The sequence below is a fragment of the Podarcis bocagei genome, assembly GCF_964188305.1.
Source record: "Podarcis bocagei genome assembly, chromosome: 3".
Classification (NCBI taxonomy): Eukaryota; Metazoa; Chordata; class Lepidosauria; order Squamata; family Lacertidae; genus Podarcis; species Podarcis bocagei.
Window position 1 is genome coordinate 38,885,100 of NC_138127.1, and position 22,655 is coordinate 38,907,754.

The following is a 22,655-nucleotide window of genomic DNA, read 5'->3' on the forward strand; positions in this document are numbered from 1 at the left end:
GGCGTACAGCTTCCGGGTCATGTGGCCAGCATGACTAAGCCGCTTCTGGCGAACCAGAGCAGTGCACGGAAACAACGTTTACTGTCCCGCCAGAGGGGTACCTATTTATCTACTTGCACTTTGACGTGCTTTCGAACTGCTAGGTTGGCAGGAGCTGGGACCGAGCAACGGAAGCTCACCCCGTCGCGGGGATTCAAACCGCCGACCTTCTGATTGGCAAGCCCTAGGCTCTGTGGTTTAACCCACAGTGCCAACAGCTTAACCCTTGCAAATAATTACCCACCAATGTTGTTCAAGCAAGTGGCTGCCTTGCTGTGTGGCCAGCCATTTTAGGGCAGGCTCCATTCGACTGTTTGGCCTGGCCAAAATTGTGTCTTTCCGAGCCAGCCAGGGCACCTTGGACTGAATGGCACCTAGGATGCATATGTGGGTATCTATAGGTTACTTTTATTTCATTATTATCATTTTGCTATTTATGTCTACAATGAAAGGCATTGACCCTGACACAATCTAATTCTTAGCATTGGTGTGACACACTTTACACACCTGTGAATAAATGCAGTGGGGCTTACATATGAGTAAATGAGTGTTGTATACTAATAAGACTTGAGAAAGGAACTAAAGCTGCAGAGCTTGTCTCAAGCTGTTCAAAAAATTTCCCCCAAATCTTTAATAGTGCAATGAAAAGAAGCATGCAAATACCTACAGTGAGTGATAAAGGAGTGTGACATAATACATTTATTTTTAAATTCTAGGAATGTATATAAAATAATGTATCTAAAAGAAAGATTTATAGAATGTATCTAAAAGAGCCCTCAAGTAGTGAGTTTTTTAAAAAATATTTGTGTGAAATTCTGTAATTCTTACAAATACGGAGAAACAAACATTCTATTGGATATCATAGTAAAAATAAATAGCAGTAAGAGAAGTCTACAGGGAGATTTCCATGGCTTAAGTAAGAGGGGGGCAGCTCCCCCATCCAGTAAATAAATAAAAATACAGATAGCTTGGTTCTGTCCCTCTAGCATATATCTTGGCCCCCCCCCCAATCCTAGCTACGCCCATGATGGCAACTAAAAAGTAATTAACAATAATGGTGTTCTGTGATTAGAGCAAGGCTGGGAGAGTGAGTCTGGCCCCTGAAACAATTTTACCCTGCCTTTTCAGGCACTTGCCAAGTTTTATCGAGAGTAAAAAGTTTTAATACCATGTTTTTGTTTTAACTTTTTAATTTTTATCATTTTGTATGTCCAGCTGTGCCTGGGCACATATGCCTTTTATCATTATATTATTTATTACTAGGTTGCACCAACTTTATTGTGGCACTTGACCATTTGTATGAATAAAAATGATTGGAACACCTCAGAAGCATTCCAGAAGAAAATCAGACCAAGGTTGACTTGACCCCGCTAGGGAATGAATGATTGTTGGGGTGCCACTGCAGACATGGTTCCCAGATCCACAGTATGCCCCATCTCATGTACCAGTCTACTGTGGAAGCAGCAACTTGGCCACACATTCTTGAAGAAACTCCATGTTTACCTCATAACATGTAATTTTGCCCTTAGCCATGCTATAGTGCCTCCTAATCTTTTATTGTTGGCATCTGTCTGTCTTGAATGACAGTGGTGTGCAGTTCAGGGGATGAAGTCAAACTGCAGGAGAGTCTTTTTGGCCTGGCAGGCCAGACTCTTATCCTTCGCCCAACCCCCAGTGGCCAATTTTGACAGGTGGGACAACCCACCAGTCAATCATCTGACAAAATGATGGTGCCAGATGATTGACACATGTCATAGTCCCCTGTGCAGTGCTTCCCAAATGTTTGACAACCAGCTGGAAGCACCATGCAAATGCTTTGCAAAGCCTTAGGAAATGCTGAGCACAGGGCTGGTAAAAGTGCTTTGTGCAGTGGTTTCCCAGTACCCACAAACACCCAGCTGTTGGGCATTTGAGAAGCACTTTGTGCAGCAATTGCCTGGCAGCCAGCTCTTTGCCAGGTGCTTGGGAATCAATGCGCAGCAAGACTCTTCAAAATCCCCTTTACGCAAATCCCACCTTTACCTGTCCCATACCTTATGTCAGGTGTCGGGCAGGATGCATGGCCTGCCTGAAATGACTTCACAGGCCAAATGGTTGGGTTTGGTGGACTGAAGGTTTTCCGTTTCTAATTTAATGCAAGCTCCAAAGTCTTCACACTATTCATCTTTTGAGAGGAGATGGCAATGCAATGCTATTTTTAACTTTTCCAAAAAGATGAGGGAAGAGAACTTAACACATTTCATTTATTTCATAAAATTTATATACCTCTTAATTGTAGGGAAAAACCCCCTCAAAGCAGTTTTTGCTTGAAGCCTTTGGGGGAAATAAAGAAGAATTTCTTCATCCTTTGAAGTATATAAAGACAAGGTCAGTTTTTGTTCAAGTAGTTTCTTCCCAACCTTTGAAAATTTAAGTGCTTTCTAAATCTAGCAGATACCTAATGGAATAAAATGGCATAATTTTTTGTTTAAGTGATAGATTAATCTTAGCAATTCAGATTAATGGTTAAGATTGATGTTATTAATCTTAACCCTGTGTAATCAGAAGGAAATCCTACTGACTTCAATGGGGCTTTGTGGCGTTTGCCCTCCTAGGTGTGTGACATCATACTGGGTTCATAAGGAAAGGGTTAACTAATTGTAAAATGACCAACCTATAGGAACCCAAGGGGAGGAGTTAGAGTTAGAGTTGTTAAGAAGTCAGTCTGGAGTTAGAGAAGAGAGAGGGAGGATAAATCTGTGGGTTGGGCTAGTCTGATGTGAGAGAGTGGAGAATCTGTTAAGAGGAGTCAGTCAAACAGTTGAGATAATCAGTCAGAAGGTATTAGGAAGGTATAGGCCGGTAAAGAAACGAAGGTTAAGAAACTGACAAGAAAATTATCTGAGAAACCATAAACTAGTTAAGGCTTATAAAATAAATTTGTTTATTTGGTTTAATTTTAACAACTGTCTGGACTCAGTGTGTACCCGAGAGTAATGGATTGGTGGCAGCGGGGAAGCGAGCACAGTGGTGGCACAGAGATCAATAGACCATCAAATGTCCGGGGACCCTGTGTGATTGCCACAGGCTTATTCCCTGGTAAGTGCGGTTAGTACTGCAGCCTACGGTCTGATATTGGTCAACATCTGCCTTTGGCAAATCTTTAAGCTGTGAGAGCACAGCAGGGAAAACACAGCACACAACAAAGAAAATTTTACAAATTGAAGCAAAATAAATGTTGGCTTCTTTCAGGGCACTCCTTTCCATATTGGTATACAAAAGGAACCTTATTTTGAGCTGATTCAACTGTTCCTTCTTAATGCAACAAGATTTCTTCGAATTATGAGGTTGGAACACACCTTAGAATTCATCTAGTCCAACTCTCTGCTGCATGCATGACCTGCAACATAGGATGCTTTATGCAACTATAGTGTTTCTGACATGCCTCTTCTTAAATTCCTCCAGCAAAGGAGAGCCCTCCACTTGCGGAGGCAACATCTTCCACTGTCAAACAGCTCATACTGTTAGGCAGGTCCTTCTTATGTTTAGCCTAAATCTGATACCCTGCGCTTTTTCTACCAACTTATTCTTAGTCTTGCCCTCTGAGCAACAGAGACCAAGCCTGCGTGTCTTGTGCGTGACATCCCTTTTGACACTTGAAGACTGCCATTGCGCATCCTTTTGACATTTGTCTTCTTTGGGCTACCCAGCTCTTTCAACCATTCTTCAGAGGACATGGTTTCCAGACCCCTCACTATCCTAGTCATTATCCTCTGGACATGTTCCAGTTTGTCAATGTCCTTCTTAAAGGATGCTGTGTTCTTGTGATTGCACATAGTGTTGAAGCTTCAGCCCAAACAGTGCAGAACATTTGTAATGAATAATAGCTTCTGTGCCTTTATGGTCACTGATCTCACTGGGGTGGTAATTCTATGTCTGGAATGTAGGTGGACCTTACCTGATTGAATGCAGCACATAGAAAACTAGTCTAGCACTCTTCTCATTGACATGCAGTTTTCTATTTGCAGATATATTTTTCTTCTGTTTTGTTTAGTATAGAAAAATATTCAAACGTGAAATCCTGCATGCAGTCTGAAGTGGTGTAGATCAGATTTAGTGCCTGAGTGAGAAGTGGCCCTCCATGACATTATAAGAGAAAAATCTTACTCCTCTGTACCATATTTTTCTGATTGATGCTTTCCTGAATTGATGTGCTTTGGGCAAGAATCTTTTGGATCTGGGTAATGCTAGTAATCCATTGTTTAGATTTCCACCTGACTGGATGAGGTTGTTTGGACATGATCCAGTTGCGGAGGAGTAGATTCATTTTGTTACATTCTGTTATCATTTTGCTATTCCAACATCCTTTTCAAGCCATGTGAAGACATCCACAGCCTCTACCTACTGGTATGGGCAGACAGCAGGCAACTTGGAAACACATCCAACTGTACTGATGTGTACAAGGATGTCCGTCTGCAAGTTGAAATGCAGTGGAAGACAGTAACCTCTCTGTGTTTTATGCTGGCATTGTATACATAGACTGTGTCTTTCACCAGGTGTTTATCCATGCTGCAGTCTTTCCCTGACCCTAATTAATCCAATGGGATGCACAGCCATACTCTCTGTTGAACTGTATGACAGAAAGAGAGAGGCTGTAGTCTAGCATATTCACGGGGGGAAACTGTCAGCCCCTGCCAGGGTCCTGTGGGGAAATAAAGTCATCTGACTCTGCTTTCTCTCTTTCAAGCCAATCAATTGGCAGCAGCACCAGTTGGAGTCAAGCCATTCTCATAGAGGCCTCCAATGGCAGCTGCTGTATATTGCATAATACAAATATGCATATGCGTGTTAATAGCATTCTGGTAAATAACATCATGTCTAGTTTGGGCCTTATAGTGTGGGAAATATCTCCCAGTTTATGAAGCTTTGGATGCTGCAAGGAGGGGACAGTTGGGCAATGAGTGCATGATGTAATTCTGGTTGCAAGTTGACTGCGTGGGCTGGAGGTTTGCTAGATGCACAACCTGTTCCTCTTCAAAGCCATATGCCCTTGAAACACACAAAGATGTTTTGCTTTCCTTCTTTCTAAGGAAACTGCACTTCCTGAGTCTGTGTTGAAAACAGAAAAACAACACCTCTGAAAAAGCAGCACTTACAAGTTGACCCGACACCTCTTTGTGGGGACTGGGGCTAAGGAAATAGCACTTCTTATTCCTGAATAAAGCACATTAGCCAAGTCCTGCAGTACAACTAAGTCAATTAAAGCAATCTCCATATTTTCTATTCCTCCCTATCAAATTATGGCATTGCATTATTAACTCAAATAGACTTGACGAACTTCCATTACAGCAAAACAAACTTCTTTTTTTTAACACTGTAAAGTGGTTATGCTGAGAATTTTTTAAAAGGTCACTGAACAAGGGTGTTCTGCCATGAACAGCAGCATTTGGTATTTATTCCCTTATTTGGAAAGTTCAATAATGGATGTGGGGCTGAAAACCTCTAGCGTTTGGTGACTCGTCCAGAATAGCAAACAGGCAACTTGCTACCTTAGATTTGTTGCAAACCTGTGAGATGACTGCTGTGAGATGACATGGGCCTCACATGGCAAAATGAAACTTCGGGTGCAGCTTACTGAGACAGGAAGAGTTAGATACTCAGTAGGCAGGCATTAGATCCCAGCTCTGTTTTTAGATAAGATAATAAGAACATGGTAGAAGGTGGAGATGCTTGTTCTTTCTTGTGAACCCTGTTTCTTCCTTGGAAATGTCCCTCGTGAGGCAGTTTCTTTCCACACAGTCCAACTTTCAGTTCAGAAGTTCAGAATGTAAGATCAGAACAGTGGCCCATCTAGTCCAGCACCCTGTTCCTACCAGGTGCTTTCGGGAAACCTGCAGTCAGGACCTGAACAAAAGGGCACTCTCTCTCTCTCTCTCTCTCTCTCTCTCTCTCTCTCTCTCTCTCTCTCTCTCTCTGGTTTCTAGCAACTGGTATACCCCCCAAGTGTGGAGGCAGAGCACTTCCCCCACAGCATGTAACTGAATATGCTTTTCTCTGCTAAATAATGACTTGTATTTTGGGAATTCCAGGCCTCTCTAGTCAGCTGATATGTCAGAAATATAACCGCTTTTAATATTGTCATCTTGTTTTAATTGATTATCCTTTTAAATTTTTATTACTAGCTGCAGTTGTGGTTTCTAAAAATAAATAAAAAATTTATCCCATTAAGAATTTCTCCCATCTTCTTCATTAATGTTTGCTCTCTTTGGTTTTATTTATTGAATGATTAAATTACCATTAGCAGATGGCAATTGAAGTATATAAAATGCAAATGCCTCCAGTATCAAACAAGCATATTTTACTGACAAAACCCAATTTACAAGCATGTGGCAATTGCTCTCTGTTTTGCACACAGAATGGAAAATGATAGGGATGCACAGACCATCTCACTTAGATAAATTAAAAATAATTTATTCATCAGATCAAAGTACTGCCAATAGTGCAGTTCGGAATATGGATTGGGAGATGGAATTTGAACATATGGTTTTCAGTTTACTCTTCATCAAGGAGGTGAACTGTCTCTTTCTTTTTTTCGCCCACTGTCAGTTTAACAGGAGGCCACCAGGGCATTTGGGGTGGTAGGTTAGTTTGGATTTGGTGGTTACACACACCCTTATGTTATGCCAAGAAAAGTATTGGTCTTTAAGACTCAGAGCTTGCATTAAAAACTTGGCACTAAAGCATTGATCTAATGCAGAACAGACCTTTGTGTGCAGAATGAAAAATACCAGCGTGAAAGATACTGTACCAGAATAAAAGATGCAAAAGCAGCAAGACTGATTAGTTTTTATTGGACCTTATGTATATTGATAAAAGTGTATGTAATATCCCCAGTCATTTTCATTGTTTTCAGAAAAATCATTGCACTTTCATTTACTTTGCAGCTAGTGCTCAGTACTAGTTCCACCCCAGGTGTCATACAACATATTCAGTACAATCCGGTGGAACAATTCTATATTCACTGGGCACTATTCCCCAAAGAAATACCACATAGGATTGTAGCCACATTACTGCAAACACATCATTAGGGCAGTGTTTCCCAACCTTTTTTGGGCAAAGGCACACTTGTTTCATGAAAAAAATCTCGAGGCACACCACCATGCCAGATGGGGAAAGGTCACTTTTTACTTATGTAAAAAAAAATAAAAAAAATAGTAACAGCATAGAAGGTAATGGTTAGGCTAGCATCCCTCTTCCAAATATGCTAGGTTTTTATTTGCAGGGACTGTTCTACATGGGAAAGCATTCAGCACTGTCATTCTCCCATCTGCCATCTGAATTGGTACTATTCTGGGTCAACTTACTCTGCTGCATGTGTAGATGAAAATGGCACCAAGTGTGGGGGAGGGGGCAGAACAGGTTTCAGATACAGGATATTAAGCATACACGTACTTCAGATTGAACTGGTTGCTTGCTTTGCAAGTTTTCATTTCCCAAATGACTGCCTTGGCAAGCGCAATACCTACCAGGCTCAATGCCGGTCTCGCGCTGCCGCTTCCTGCGCTCTCAAGGACCCGGGAGGAGGAAGGCGTGAAGGGAATCCCGAAGGCGCGAAAACCTCGCGCATGCGCAGGCCTTCCGCCTGCGACAGCCCAGTAGGCCGGCCAAAGCGAGCGGTGATGGGATGTGGGAGGGAGCTCGCTCGCCGCCCCGCATGTGCCTATGTGGGGCACGTTACAGCCCCGTGACGTCAGCGCCACACAGGCAGCCAGGCAGGCAGACGGCGAGAGCCCCGCGCTGGGCGGCCTCTCCTCGCCGCCGCCGCCCCGCCTCTCGCCGCCCGACTCGCCCGCCTCCCTCCCACGGCACACCAGGCAACGTCTCGCGGCACACTAGTGTGCCGCGGAACACCGGTTGGGAAACACTGCATTAGGGAGTATACATGCTACCCTAATTCAGCAGTTTCTTATAGAAGCATAAGCTTGCTGCCATTGACGTTGGGGAGAGAGGAGGGTAACTGTCCTGTAATTATTTTATTTGTCACCAAGTCAGCTGTTTGTGGGGAAAACAAGGTGGCACCAAAAGCTGCCCTGGCCTCCTGGCCTGGTTGTAATCACCAGCCCTAATCTCCTTTGCTTCAGCGGAGGGTCTGTGTAATGGAAAATGCATGGGAAAGTATTGTACTGTATCACAAGGAGAGGGTGGCATCTACAGTATTTCTCTCGTGTTTTATGTTAGCCTTGTATAAGTAACCTGAAATTGCTTAGCTAATAATAAAATACTTCTAGGCTGCATCTTACATAAAGAATTAACTGTGTGTAGAAATGGATGATGTCATGCAAAGGGGTAGGACCACACCATGCGAATAAGGGTGGTAGGCTTCCCTTACAGGCCATCAACATAAGACATTGAATAGCTGCCTAGGCAAGTGCATGAAGTTAGCACAGGAGTAGGGAGATTCCAACAGCAACTTTGACTGGAGGGGTAGGAGGATGCGCTGCTGTTTGGGAAGGAATTTGCCAGCAACTCAATGGGCCATAAGATGCCTGCTTCTCTAATGCTGGTGCTTCTGTTCTCATCTAGCAAAATAAGCGTTATTAAAAATCAAACTGGTGTTTCATTTATTGACTACCTGAATCCAAATAAAACCCCTTCCCCATTGACAAGGGAAAAAAATCCTGCTTTTCATCCAGATAGCAAGACAACCAGAACCTCCACTGATTCTGGTTGTGATGTTAAAAACTAACTTTAAGAACTAGTGTTTGGGCTCGCTTTTCCCTTCTTCCTCCCTTTCTTTTTTTCCTTGTGTGTCATGTGCTTGTAGCTTGTGAATCTGTGGGCAGGAACTGCCTTAGAACTGACAGCCATTTTTGTAAGCCATTCTGACAGTCTTTTTGGCTAAAGGGAAGGGTATATAGGTGCTGTAAATAAATAAGAGCTTCCACATTATAAAGCTGCTTTCCCCATTGATGTGAGAAAGTGGGAATTACGGACGTGATCATCTGTCCACTAGCATATGAGTAAGCTCCATTGTAGAACTTGCTTCAGATTAAACATGGGCAGGACTGAGATGTAAGTAAATTAGAAAAGACACATTCCATTGAATGTAAGCCTGTATAGGATGTGTATACACAACATTTTATTTTAGGATCAATGTGGACTGAATACTTGGTTTTTTTCCATGTAGTCCACACACTAGTTAGATTTATTGCATTTTTTTGGCCTTAGAAGTCTTCCTGAGAAAGTAGTTTCATTCAGAAAATAAAAGCTCAAAGGAGATTGATTATGCATTAACCCAGAGTGTGCCCATTTTAAAACAGATGTAGGCAGTTCCAGAAATATGTGTTTGTGTATCTAGACCTTCCCAATGACATTGGGGGGGGGGCGTCTACCAAGAGCACAATTATCACTTCCTTCATCATTAACTTTTAGCATGTGCAGGGAGACAAAGGTAGAGATTAACTAATAAAGGGGAGGATTTTAAAACTTAGATCAAGTAACCACAACCACCCTTGTGGGCAGTAGGATCTAAAAACAATCTAGATTTAAAGAGCATTTTGAGGACAAGCATGAATGATTCCAGGAAGAGAAGGGGGAAAATTGTGCTGCAAACAAGTTAGGGCAGTGGTAGTGAACCTATGGCATGCATGCCAGAGAGGGCACTCAGAGCCCTCTCTGTGGGCACACGCACCATCGCTCCAGCAGAGCCATAGCTTCCGTGCTGCGGGGGAAGGAGGAGGAGGAGAGGGCTCGCCCATGCCATCCAAAGCCTGCAACAGCAGGGCCTGGCGAGCGAGCGAGGGGCTGAGCAGGCACTGACTTTTGATGTACCAGGGCCTCCTGCTGGTCTGTTTTTCCTACTTGGGAGTAAGCCACCTTGAGTTCAGCAGGGCTTAACCTCCAGGTCAGAAAGCATATAAAGATGGTGTTATGTCATATATTTCAGACGGCAACTTAAGAAGGGGCTGCTGAGTTTACATGTTCACTGGGCTTTCCCGCGGAAGCCAACAGAGAAATTCATTCCGTGGAGGCTGCGATCAAACGGCAGCCGAAGAAAGGGCAAATAATAATAATAACAAAATAATAAACCCCGCCTATCTGGCTGGGATTATTTATTTATATTTATTTGTATGTGCATACAGACAATCATTATTATCTCATATTAAAAATTGGGAGAGGGTGGCTCTTAGTACAGCCCTCCAGTGTACACTAGTGGCCAAAATTGTGGAACCTTCTGGAAAAAATATATTTCCAAGGTCTGATGGCTCATATCACCACTTTGTTTTGGAGTAATACCAGTCCTTTTTTTCCTGTGGGGACGCAGGGGGACACTTACCCCTAAACATTTTGTGAATTTAACGGGAGAAGAAATTCACTGTTATTTATTTTCCCCTATTTGAACTGTATTTATTTTCCCCCGGTAGTGATTTTCTTGAGTCAAAATGAGAGTACCCCTAAACATTTTTTAAGAAAAAAAGCACTGAGTTATACTATAAAATTATATATCAGTGGAAAGATAATCTAATGAAGAATGTAATGCAATAACTTTTATGAAGGATTATTTATTACAACAGCAGTCATAAAGAAGAAACGTGAAACACACAGAAAAAAAATGAGATACACGGGTTAAATTACCGTGTTGGCACTTTGTAATATATAAGTGGGTTTTGGGTTGCAGTTTGAGCACTTGGCCTCTAAAATGTTTACCATCACTGAGTTAGGGTGTGTGCAGTGATACACAGAAAGTCCTTGTTGCACATTGGAACACAACATGGAGGTTTTTCCTTTAGTAGCATGTGTTAAGACCACCCTGACACTTTGATAAACCTAAGCTAGGTTTGTAATCTCCAATTGGGAAAGTGAACTTTTCACTTTACTCCTTGAGGGGGAGCTCTTGTTCGTGCAAAGAATCTCACTTAAGTTAACTAAGGGAGAAAAACCCAACAATCCATTAACAGAAGAGCTTTCCAATAAATGGTTTTGTTGAAAGTTACCTGCACGGCTCTGCAACCCTTTATTTATGCTATTGGAACTTCTGTATCATTTTCATACAGAGCTGTAAATATTTGCTATGTTCTTGACATTTCACGTTCTCTGACTTTTTCTGAATTAAAAGAAGTACACACAAGTGGATAATTTGCTCAAATAAAGCCTGCATTGAAGTTTAATAGAGTCTCTACTTCATTTAAAGATTAATATTATTTTTTGGATCATTTTAGTTTATGCTTTTCAGCCACAACTTTTGAGCTGAATAAAAATATTTCCAATGTTCAGACTAATTTATTTAAAATAATGGCATAAATCAGAAGTGGCAACACCTGTGAATAATAATAATAAAATTATCAAGAATAATATAAATTAGTTGAAAAGAAATGAAAAAGAGAAAAATGCAACCCTCACACAATACGGCTAATTATAAACATCCTCATCAGATCAGGTAGTTGCCCTGTAAATATAACAGTATATCAAGACTGATTCTGAAGTGAAGATGTGAGATAGGTCTAGGCTCCAACCCATTTACATGGGTAGAGCTCCTCTTTGCATGATCCAATCATGGCCACTCATTGCCTGAAAGAGCACTATGCATATATATGTGAGTTGAACGCCATGAAGTGGCAATCACACATTACATTCAAAGGGTATGTACACCCTTTGTACCTGTGTGTACAAATAGTTGAGCTGCACAAATCAAATGCCTTTCATACAAACACTTGTCTGTGTGTAGAGACAACTGGTACCTGAGTTCAGTGTAATGTGCGAACCAGACTAGTTGGCATGAGTACGGTAGGTATTGCAACAGTGGTTTTAAAGTGTGTAGCACTCCACACTGGTGTGGCAGGAAAGGATGGTGAGTGTGGTGGGAAGATTCAAGAACAATCAAAGAAACATTTAAACATTTCAGTGTAGTATAGTACAGGCAACCCCCGATTTGCGCAGGCGTTGTGTTCCGGTCTTCATGCGTGTTGGAAGAGCACACATAAGCTCTCCACACCTCCGTTACGTCCTGTTACACCCCTGTCATGCCCTCTTCTGGGTCCAAAAATGGCCCATGCATGGTTGAGCGTTCTTTGAATGTACAGTCATAGCTCGTGTTGCGTTTGCTTCAAGATACATTTTTTCAGGTTGCGTCCCGCAGCCACCTGGAAGTACCAGAAAGGGTTACTTCCGGGTTTCGCCACTAGCGCATGCGCAGATGCGCAAAATGACGTCACACGCATGCGCAGAAGCGGCGAATCACGACCGGCGCAGACGCGGGTTGCATTCTGCTCATGTTGCGAACGGGACTCCGGAATGGATCCCGTTCGCAACCAGATGTACTACTGTATGCAAAACAGGAGAGCCTGTATAGTATAGTATCTTCTTCTTCTTCCTTTGATATACAACCAGAAACACTATCCATGCCTCTCTTCAAGAGTGTTAGCTATTCTTCTACAGTTCTCCATGGCATGGCATTGTGAACAGGGATTTTAAACTCTGAGAAATATGCAAGATCAGAAGAAAGACTTCTTTGTGTTGATGTGGTGATTTGTTTATCTCAAATAAGATAATATTGTTTAAAATAAATGAGATTACCCACCAAAAGCAAGCTCACGCCTCTCACTGAGTTTGTATGCATACTTAAGATACATAAGTAAGAGGTTTGTTTATAACTATATTTTAGGAATGATTCATGTTCTTATGCATTGTTTTATCATTTCTAGATGGCCCATGATCATATTATAAAGTAGTTGGGTTCTGTGTTATAAATGAAGCACGGCTAGGAGTTGTTTCTGTGTTCCAATATATTTCTTATCCATAAAAAATCAGTGTGGTGCAAGCAAATTTTTATTCTGAAAATGTGGCCCAGAGAGAAAAGTTGGAGAACTACTGCATTAGAGAATGGTGCCATTGGCAGGCAAGGTTTGCCCTGTGACCCTTCCACATCTTCTTTCAACATGTGGAAGGGTTTGTGTGAATGACCTTTCTCAGGAGAAAGGGAACAGAGATTTTCTACACTCTGATCTTTAGGATGCTGTCACCAACTTCTCTTGTCTTTGAATCAGCTGATGTATTGTGCTTTGTGATGGGGCCGCACTCTGACCTACATGCTGTTGAGAATGAATAGTCCGCTTGACCTGTGGTGCAGGTCATATATTGCTCTTCAGGATTTTTGAACTGATGGGTAGTATATCGCTTGATAATCATGTTACATTTTCTAATATATTTTGAGTTAGAGTTTAAAGAGAATATCTATATAATTTATTACCGCATTAGAAGTAAATGAAATCCATTAGAATCACTGGTACCATAGATAGGTCAAGATGATGATGAAGTTGTTTGCCTGATTTTCTAGAATATTTTAGCTGAATTACACTTTAATTGCCTAATGCAGCAAAAAATCTAGCTAGGTCATGCCCACTAATGGGTAAATTGAAGAGTCTGAACCTTGTAAATAGGTCACACTTTGCTAAAAGTGCAATAATTCTAATTGATAAAATAATGTTTTGCAGAGTGCATTTCAGTCTCGGAAAAGATCTGGAGGGTACCACAAAAGACATTTGTCCTTCCCTGGTGACTTACAAAATTGACCTCAAAATTTTTTCTTTTTTTAAAAAAGTCTTCTAATTTACTTCCAGAGGCTAGAACTGCTAAGTTACTGAGAACAGTTATATGCAGTACTTATTATTTACTCATTGAAACACACCATCATTCAGCATAATATATTAGCTCCTGCTTCAGAAACTAATATTGGAATGACAATCAAAGAAAAATGTGTTATGTGCAACCCAAATCTCCAAGTGTAAAGAGACTCCAGAGGTGCCAGTGCATATCCAGGACATATTTTTCTTGGAATTAAAAGCAGCAGAGACTATGATATCTTTAGGACATACGGTTTGTTTGTTTGTTTGTTTGTTTGTTTGTTTAATAAAGTGTATATGCTGCTTAATTGTAAAAAAAAAGCCCATTAAAGTGGTTTACAAAAAAGACAAAACAATATAAGTGAGAAAAAGTCACAAACATACAATAGTTAAAACACTAAAACAAATAAAATGACCTCAATCTACACATATATGCAACCTGAGCGTAGGATGGTGGGGCTCACAGAATTAATATTCACATTGCTTCCCCTTTAGGATTCCAGGAGAGCCCCCAAAGTCCAGCACAGAGCAAGACACACCTCTAGCTCCCATCCAGCTTTGCAGCTCTTTCACATAACAGCTCTATTATTCTCCTCTGTATCAGCCAGGTGTGGGGAGTGAGGAAAAGACCCATCCATTTTTTCTATCACATAGAGCAACTTATTTGGATATGCTAAATTGTGGTATTTAACAAGCCAGTCAACCCTATTACTTTGACAAAGGAACTGGTTTGGCAAGCTTCCTCTTAGACATTCTATCCTCAGGTTGTAGGTTTGGAAAGGGGACCCAGGGTTCCATCCTGATACCCCAAACTCTCAACATTTATATCCCCACCCTGGTCCCTGCAAATTCCTTTAACTGCTGATGCCTCTGTTCCAGTGTCATAAAATGAAACAGAGTCATAAAATGTGTTGAAAACAGTACATTTACCACCAGGAAAGAGAAAGAGCCACCTGATGCGAATTGTGTGTGTGTGTGTGTGTGTGTGTGTGTGTAATGGAGGTGCTCCACTAATTTCTGTCCCAAGGTGAAAGTATCTTGGGAACAAAAGAGCATGTCATTCCCATCCATTGCCAGTAATGGCTTCTTCCCCAAGTTATTCTAGGTAGTTTTTGGCTAAGCTGGTGTTGTTGGAGGAAGATGGGTGCTGGCAGAGGGTTACCCAAATTGCTGCCGGTGGAGATGTGCTGAAGAACAATTTTCCACCTGGGGATTAGAAGGATGGCAGAAGAACTGGTCTGCTATAGGGAAGGGAAAGGACTGACAAATCCTATTCCTTCTGTTCCTATGGAGTATATTTTCAGGGATCTGCCAGCTTCCATGTTCTACGTCTATGTTTATAACACCAAAACTGAACACAACAAGTTTTGTTTTGGCAAGCCTATCTAGACATGCTAACAAGTTGTAATATATCTGTTTTTACATTATGCTGATTTTATTTGTATATTGATAATTGCTTTGGATTGTTCTATAGTCACTGCTTAGGGATTCTTTGATTAAGCAGTTTATTAAAGCTCTGTTGAGTCGCACCAAACTTGCCAGACCTCTTTGACCAGAGAAAACAGTGGGGCTAATCCTACCAGTGGGACCCATGACTCTATGGTGCCACCTTCAACTGATTCCATGCTGGACAATCATTCTCCAGAGTTAAAACAAATTTTCTAGTGCTGAGGCATTTGCTGCTGTGGCAGCAGGTTAATATATGGCATTCGGCAGAAGACACATTCTTCCATTTCTCTGAAATCCCCTTTAGACCTCCTCTATATAGTGAAACTTCCTCATAGGCATCCTGAAAATTTAATTAGAATGCCGGCTGCATCCCTTTGTACCCCTCCGCTTTAATATCTCTAAATGACATCTTTTATTAGCTCGGTTAGTGAAACATGACCATGCCCTCCCTGCAATAGGCTGCCCATTCTTAATCAAGACATGCTTCTTTCTTTAGTGTTCCCAACGGATATCTAAAAATAGTGCCCAAGCCTTTCTGTGAAATTGAAGTTAAACTAACTGGTCTATAATCTTCTGGAGCTCCCTCTGGACATCCCTTAATTATGACATTAAACTGGCCAATTTCCAACCTACAGGGTTCCTTCTCAAAATCACATTAACAGAGTGTTAATGGATCTCTCCTAAATTGCCTTTAGCAGTTAGTTTCTTTCTTCCACCCACAGAATCCTTGGACTTGTTTGTCTTTACAATTTTATTAAAACACATACAGACACCTCTTTTACACTTCTTCCCAGTGGAAAAATGTTACATAATTACATGTGTCCAAAAAGCAAAGAAAAAAAAGCAAGAGGAAGTCATGGTGACTAAGGATCCAGTCTTTTCACCTTAGAGCTCAAATAGCCTCCAGATTTTAAAAGGTTGGCCAGAACTGAGGGAACTTGCATAAATATTCCACACAATTGTGCCTTATTCAGTGTACTGTTATTTATTCTGTAGTAATGAGATACCCATCATTGGGCATCATGTCATATATTAACGCGGTGCCCATTGGTCCTTGTCAGTGGAGACTATCATCCAACTCTGTTGGATGGGTCAGACTATGCCATTACTTATACTTTACCTCAAACTGCAGTATCCTTTTTTGGGCCATGTGGGTGTATGTTTCTGTTCAAATAAATATAGAATATAGAGAAGATACAAAAATATGAAGAAACAGTGATAATATAGAAAAAATGAATATAATGCCTTATCCCCTTCTAGTTGAATGAATGGCAGTGCTTCACATATATGAAATAAGTAAATGGGTACAGTCACTAAGTGGGCCGAAACCTTCCCCTCCTCTGGTGACCATGAATGACAGAAGGTTGTTGCTCCTCCTCACACTCACTGGGCAATCCCGACTACAAGCCACAACCAGCCGTGGCAACAATTATGTCATCAAGTTGCATCTCTTCTCTGGACATGCCTTGGCAACAGTACATCCCCATCTTGTCTCCTTGTCCCACACCAATGAATGAGCACCATGTTTTGATCTCCTCAACTGTGTTGCAGGTACTGGCATGTTTATTTTGCTTCATAACATTAAGTGGGATACCTTGAGCCCCTATTTAAGTAGGCCTGCCTCCTTTGTATCACTGCTGGTGCATAGCCTTCTGTTTCCTGTTGTGCTGGGAATAGAATAGAAAATAGAATAGACTGAGCAGAATTTTTGGTTTCTGTAGTTGCCTAACTAGCATTCTTCAATAGGTTATAAGAAGTCTATACAGTCGTACCTTGGCTCCCGAACGCCTTGGGAGTTGAACGTTCTGGCTCCCGAACAATCAAAAATTGGAAGTGAGTGTTCCGGTTTTCAAACTTTTTTTGGAAGCCGAACATCTGGCACAGCTTCCGCTATTGTTTCTGGCACGCTAGTGCAATCGGAAACCAATTGGAAGCCGCGCCTTGGTTTCCGAACATTTTGGAAGTCGAATGGACTTCTGAAACGGATTCCATTCGACTTCCGAGGTACAACTGTACTAGTTAGTTAACCAGTGTTACCAGGCTTGTTTGGGACACAGGTCTCTCTATACATGTGTTTCTGTAACTGCTTCTACATATTTGGGCAATAATCTTTTTCGAACATGATTTACTGGAGGGAATTTAGCTCAGATATGCTAAGGGAACAATTTCCCACTGTGACCATGGCACTTTTCTGCTTTCATTCTGTCTGAGACCCATTTAAACAACCTGATACGGTGAAATTCTGGACTGTACCACTTCAGTTTACATGTGTGTGTGTTTTCATATCTTCATATGTTCCCCCCAGTAAAAAGTTACCTGATATAGTAAGTGAACAGATCAGGGAGGAGGATTTCTTTTTGATGTCCTAGTTTATTACCTTCAGGTAGATCTGCATGTGTGTGTATATCTATATCTCTCTATATCTGATGGGAGCATTTATGACCCTACCCACTGGCAATCTGCAGTGGCACAGCCAACAACTTTATTTGCACAACTCCTAGTCTACAGATAAGTATCTAGAATACTTGATTAGACAGAGTTTTTCTAGTGTTGACAGCAATAAATCTCAAGAACTCACCTGTCGAGTTCTCCCGTGGTTACTTATTCTTACAAATGCCCTTGTCCCCAGACATGATGATCTTGGGACATTACAACCACAGTAAATGCAACTATTTAAAACTCCATATTGCCTTCCCCGTGCATTTATCTCACTTATATAAATTTAATTGTATGACAATAATGGCAGTAATGAGATGCATTAAAAGCAATGCAACTTCTTCCTGAAAACATAGAAGTCTGTTTGGGTATTTTGTTTGTTTGATTCACAAGTAGATAATAAATTGACATGCCTGATCTTATTTGGGGTAATTTGTTTACAGCATAATGGATTTTGACAAGGCCAGTTTTCTGCAGCTTTGCTTCGAAAATGACTCAAATTTTCCCCATGTTCAGAACCAAAGGCCTTTCCTTATAGAATTTTATCAACTTTTTTGTTATTAAAAGGGGTTAAATGGTACTAAGTGGTAATTCAGGCTTTCTAGGAGGAGTAACCTCAAGCTTCCCAGAAAGAGTAAGATGCATTATTTATTTATTTCAAAAATGTATAAGCTGCTCGTCATCCTAAAATGAATTTCTGAAATTAAAAATCTACCAAACATATCCAGAGTTTTAATAGGAGTAACTACTTCCTCAAAGCTGTCTTGCTTTAACATTATTAGGTAAATATAAGTTGCCATTTAAAGTGACAGTAGCCAATTTTCAAAGCAATTATCATTTGAAGATACAGTACCATATTAAAGTAACTAGTGTCAGGCGGCTGCAAGCAACTCCCACAGCTGGTTGCCACGCATGTACAAAGACAAGGAAAAGTTTCTTACCGTCTGCTTTTTATTCAGTATTTACAGCCTCTTGGATAATGGCATTGTCACAAGTAAATCTACACCCCCCCTTCTCTCCCACTTCCTCATTTATCATCAGCATCACCTCCTCTATGGATGCCCTCTGCTTCAAACTCTTTGCTCTCCTACTTTTAAGGCCTGCCAGGTTCTAGGAGATGGTGGGTCTGGAATGCTTTCTAATGATAACGTTTCAGCCAGCTGCTGCTCCGGCTCTGCCTGCTCCTCCTCTCCCATGATTTCCCAACTTTCCCCCTCATCTTCCTCTGGGCTGTGACGTCCCTCAAACCCCTGTTGTATTTCTGAACTATCTTCCTCTTCTCTGGAAGGGTCAGGCTGGGGAGGCGGTCTCCACTATTCCTCCTCTGCCCAGTCCCTGACAACAAGCTAAACTTATTGTGGACTTCACAATCTTGAAACAAATGTTAATATCTTTAATTTAATACAGTAACTGTATCTGACTAGCTTTGTACCACACACCTGTACCCCATAGCTTCCAGCTTTTTGGCAAATTAAGAGTCCAGATGGAATAAGGAAAATGGGATGGTGGCAGTGGCCCAGGGGTAGGAGCACCATCAGAGTGGAAGTTGGGCTTTCATGCCACAAGAGGTCCAGAGGGTGACAACATGAGAACAGGCCTTTTCTGCGATGGCTCCCTGCTTGTGGAATGCTCTTTCGAGGAAGGCTGGCTTAGTGCCTTCATTATATATCTTCAGGTGGCAGGTGAAAATGTTTCTCTTCAACTGGGCCTTCGGCTGATTAACATTCAATGGCCTTTTAAATATGTTTGGGGGGATTATTGATGTTGTGAACTGCCCTATGATATTTGGATAAAGGGCGTTAAACAAATTTTACAATAATACCACCACCACCAACAACAACACTATAAAGTATGGGGGAAGAACCCTTCACACACACAATTCATTGATATCTGTAGGTGTGTTGACAACAATGTGATAGAGGGATGCTGCCAAGGATTGTGCCTTCACTCTTTCCCTGTTGATAGCAATAATCCCTGAATAGCATTGCTTCCACCCATACTCATCTCTTCATCTTCATCTTCCTCTTCCTCTCCCTCTCCCTCCCCCCCCCCCGTGTAGGCAGGCAGGCATGTAGGTATTATACTGGTTTCCTTTAAACAAAGAATTACCAGTATTAATTACTAGTTTCCATTAAACAAAGAAAGAAAAATGAGAAGAAACAAGTGGGAGGAGAAGCTGGCATTGAGACAACAGAGAATATTGAAAGTGCAGATCATGGGCTACTCATCACTACTTCCCTGGCCTTGATCAACAGGAATCAATAAAACAGGATGAAGCTATATAAAAGAAGCTTTCAAATAACGTTGGAAAGAACCTTTGCTGAATGGAAGTGGTTGGACATTATCAAAGGATATTTGTCAAAGAAAAGGGCATACAATGGTATATTAGCTGCTGTGTGGAATTTCTGTTTTAATTCTCTGTCCACCTCATTTCAAAAGTGCAATGCTTGTGTGTAGAGGAAAAGGGACCTTGGGCCGTATTATGTGGCCATGCTACCAAAGTCACATAACTTCTTTTACTCCTGTCGTGTAAATCATGAAATCTGCAATGAGAATCTTCACATGTTTGTGGAGGATTCCTGTGCCGTTTAGAAACAAAGGCTATCAGGCTTCTCAATGTTGCAGAGAGCCCTCACTCCTAGAGGAGTCTTCCTGCTGTAGAGTATTGTAAACATGACTGTGTTAGGATATAGTTCCGTTCCACCTTAAAAGGATCAGGCATGACTGTTGTGTGTCACATGCCTGTTTACTTGCAGCACAGTCTGCTGGGTATTTCAGTTTGTATATTGCTTTTGCTTTTTCCTGTTTTGCTTGGACACGAAGGGAAGCAGACATGTTTTCCCACTGTCCTGCTGCTGAATAAATGCTGTAAATATGCTTACACATGTCTCTGTCCACTACTTTTGCTGCAAAGAGTTTTATCTCTGCTGGCTTGCGTGCTTAAGCCTCTGAAGGCTTCTGAGGCTTGAGTCACAGTTTTGATGCTGCTCCGAGAACTGGAGTTTCACCTGGCTGCTGGCCAGTGGCTGGAGCCAGCTGGGGGCCTGCCAGACGCCCCTGTCTCCCAGCAGCATCCCAACAGACTGCAGTAGTGGGGGCAGGAGAAGCCAGTCCCTGGGAGTGGGAGGAAACTCTTTTCAACATGCTTTCCCTCTATATGTGACTAATGCATTAAGAAGGCTCAAGCCTCAGCTACAGAAATGGGCTCTACTGTGGAAGCATCCTTACCCCTACCTGTTCCAAGTCCAGGTCTGTAGCCACTGTACCACAACTGTCAGTCAACTAGCGATCTCTCAGATAAATATGTGGTCAGTACATAACTGATATATAAGAAATTGCCTTATACTGATGCAGATGATCTTACTGTTGTCTCACTGTTACACTTTTTCATCTGTCTTCTTGATGGCATTCACTAGAGTTTCTAGAGATTACATCTGGGTGAAACGCATGCTCTAGCACCCAGGCATGCTCTCTTTGATATGCATGTCTATTAACATTTCAAAACACTCCAGTAGGGTGTTCATAGGATAAATACAAATGTTGCAGTGTTATAGAGCAGCTACAAATTTGACTGAAAACTAAACCAGTGGTTCTCTTTCTGCTCCACGCACCAATGAGCTGAATGGATATGATTTTCACCCAACATTTGAATCTGATTGAAATAGATGAAATGAATTATTCACAGATTGCACTTAAGAGATAAATGCCAAAAGGTCAAAAGTCTCTTAGAGTATTTCAGCACAATTCCCTTTAAAGGATGGTTGTTCCTCCCCTGTAGGCCACGCTTTGAGTTTTAAACAGGAAGTATCAGCAAAGCGTTGGCGTTTCTATTATCACTTGGGATTTTGAAGAATTCTGGTGGAATTAGCATCCCAGCTGTTATTGAGTTTTCTTCCAGCGCATTAATCTTGATGGTAGCTTTCAAATCCGAAACTCTGAATGAGTCCTATTGATTTCAATGGCATTATTCCAGAGTAAGCAGTCTGAGGACTGTGATTATGACTCTTGGCTCCATAGAACATCTGGAAGATAGAATCTTTTGACTCATTTGTATGCAGTCATAAAATCATTTATAAGAAGCTCTCTCATAAATGTGCTGTTATGGTCTAAATAAAGTTTGTGAAGATTCGTCAGGGGGCTTGCTTACAGATAAATCTGTCCACAAGAGGGCGCACATAGAAAAAATATTTTGTGAAGGCAGTGCATAATGATAGTGTCCTCACTTCGCCCCAAATGGTTCTTACCTGCTCAGAGCACAGGGCTAGGTTAGATTAAGGATTATTGATCATGTAACTTTGCTTCAAGATTCATTAGATCTTAATAAAAACATTGGTTCAACCATGTATGCAGCTGACACTTTTATTGGCATGGATACATCCTTCTCCCTGGCATATGAAGGCCACTGAATAGTCCGGGAGCTTTCCAAAATATCTGTGGTTTATCATTTTTTCATTGCACTGTACCCTCCCCACCCCCCCACCCCCTCTTGACACAGCATTTTTCAATTGGCCTCTTTTCAGCCGTTCGACTTCCAAGGCGTGTTCGAAAACAGAAGCATTCACTTCCGGGGTTTTGGCGTTCAGCTTCTGAATCATTCGGCAGCTGGGATGTTCGAAAATGGAGGTTTGACTGTATCTGGCTTGTAGTAGAGAACTGATGCAGCATGTGGCACATCATTTCTAAAGTTTTCAATAATAAATTATCTTAAACTCAAGTTGTCTCTCTGAATTGATTAGTTTTACTGATGGGTGGGATGCAGTGAAGTCCCAGGTAAGCCCATATATTATTTTCCTTTGCAGTTCTATTTCATTACCATTATTGTGTTTGTATAGTTCATGATAATATGAGTTTAAAGATTTCCATTTTCTGAAAGAAGGCTTCTTACCTCTCATACTTTCCTTGACTTTGCTCTGCTCATTAACCATGCTGGCATCCTCTTGGCTTCAGTAGTACCTTTCCTGTTTGCAGTATACATTCTACCCGAACTTCCATTATTGCAGACAATAGCACTCTGATCATGTGTCTATTCCTATTTTAGGATTCATGATACTAATATTTGCTATGATACTCCAGAAAACAGCAATATGATTGTTATGCTGTATGATTTGTCTTCTCATTTTGTATTTTTATGTT

General features: G+C 41.4%; 1 protein-coding gene across 4 annotated transcripts in view; it reads left to right on the forward strand.

The window, feature by feature from the left end:
- The first annotated feature begins 199 nt into the window (after nucleotides 1–199).
- Nucleotides 200–22,655, forward strand: part of LOC308583081 (uncharacterized protein) — a 145,734-nt gene continuing 123,278 nt past the window's right edge. For 3 of the 4 annotated variants that reach the window (XR_014006033.1, XR_014006034.1, XR_014006035.1), the window contains exon 1: nucleotides 200–2,406. The gene's annotated coding sequence lies outside the window, so the exon portion shown is untranslated. The remainder of the gene's footprint in view (nucleotides 2,407–22,655) is intronic. The other variant, XM_081186757.1, reaches the window with a different exon arrangement.